Below are 1,872 nucleotides of genomic sequence, written 5' to 3' on the forward strand. Positions count from 1 at the left end.
CACATAGTTTCATTTTAAAATTAAGTTTAGTTGTTTATGGGTTGAGATGTTTTCAGGTCTTGATAGATTTTTAAGTTGATAGGGATTAGATATGAAAGCTATTGATTTATCTTCAGAATTATAAATCCACGAAGGAAAGAAAGATTGATTTCTTAGTTTGCCAAATACAAATAGTCAAAACCATATGAATGTAATATTTATATAATTCATTATTGTTTCATGTTTCTTCTTGATGTATGCAGTTTATTATATATATATGTGTGTGTATAAAAATATAAATATATATTTAAATAGAAAATATTAACAATAAAAGAGTTATTCACTTTTATTTGTTATTAAAATCTATATTTAATTGTTTTCTTTTTACTATGCAAGTTTGAGACAGGGTTTTGTTTGATTAGCCAATGCTGCCATGGAAGACACAAAGTAGCCAAAGCTGGATTCAGACTTATGGGAATATTCCCATCTCAGTCTTTAGAGTGCTGATTTTACAGTTACATATCAGTACAATAAAAATACACAAATTGCAGTAATTCTAGTAATTTTGAAAATTCAATGTTATCTGAAGGAAAGAAAAGAGATTGCATCTCTCTTGGAGTGTTTCTCACTCCCATGTTAATTATTCCCGTTCCTACCATCATAAAATCTGCATATCCCCTGACACTGTTATACAAAGGATCTGATTAAACACATTGAGGTGTGAATTACATCTCCCTTAACACTGTCTGCAGTGTGTGATTATTTATTGGATACCTGTGTACAGTGTGTGAATATCTGAGTAAATATTCCAGATTGACAAATACATTCAAAATTTTGCATAGAGTCTACGAGGGACCTCTAAGCCAGAGACCCCTATGACATGTGAAATTTTTCGTAAACTAAAGGAATGTACTTCACAAAAGTCAGCTTTCCTTTTCACACTCCTTAGAGTGTCAGCAAGTAGGACAGAATTGGTCAAATCTTCATGTATTTTCATTCAGGAATTCAATGATGTCATAGTAATACCATAGCCAAGGTGTAGCTATTATTCTCATTTCAGCTAAATGAGACCCTTATGTCTTTTCCCTTTTCATGGACCATAAGGAATCAGCTGGAAATGGCATGAGCAGATGGGGGTAAGTACTGAACGCCAAGTGAATATTTTTACTTCGTGAGAGGAAGGTTTAGTTTTGAACATGTGAATGTCAGCCAAAAGCTTTACAACGCCTTGTCATAGACCTTGAGACTGTGTTGAGAGCATGAGATTACAAATATTATTATGAGCAACAGTATTCACTTTTTAAAACATATATATATGTATATATATACATATTTTAAACGTTGATGAAATCTTTTTTTAATATATGTCTTCCTATAGAGGGTTACCTAAAATTTCAGAATGATTTCATTTTATGTCCATGTATATTACCACTATTAAGTTTGTCCAGAAATTCAAGCAAATTAATTTTCAAGAGGCTGTGGCCTCTACACAAACACATTTTGAGCTATATTTTTGTAAAACACAGAGTATACACTTTCTTAACTCTATTTGCCTGACTATAATCATTCAGTGTTGACAACATAATCAATTGCAGCTTTTTATTTCTTTTTCTCTCACTTATGTTCATAAACTTCTAAGGAAGATAAAATGAAATATTGCAAACTTTTTCTCATGTTCTTGTATGGCCAATGAATCCATGATACAGTGTTGTAAGGCGGGCTATTTAATGAAAGCCTGGATCACAATGCCAGAAAAGGAAAAGACATGCATAGTGAAGTTTACATTATTTTTAAACCCACGTATGTGGCAATCCTGTCATCTTCAGAGATTCAAATAAGTACCTATAATTCTTTACATTGGTATAATTTTCTACAAAACAGTTGTGTGAGTGA

The sequence above is a fragment of the Acomys russatus genome, chromosome 18 (assembly GCF_903995435.1).
Source record: "Acomys russatus chromosome 18, mAcoRus1.1, whole genome shotgun sequence".
Taxonomy (NCBI): Eukaryota; Metazoa; Chordata; class Mammalia; order Rodentia; family Muridae; genus Acomys; species Acomys russatus.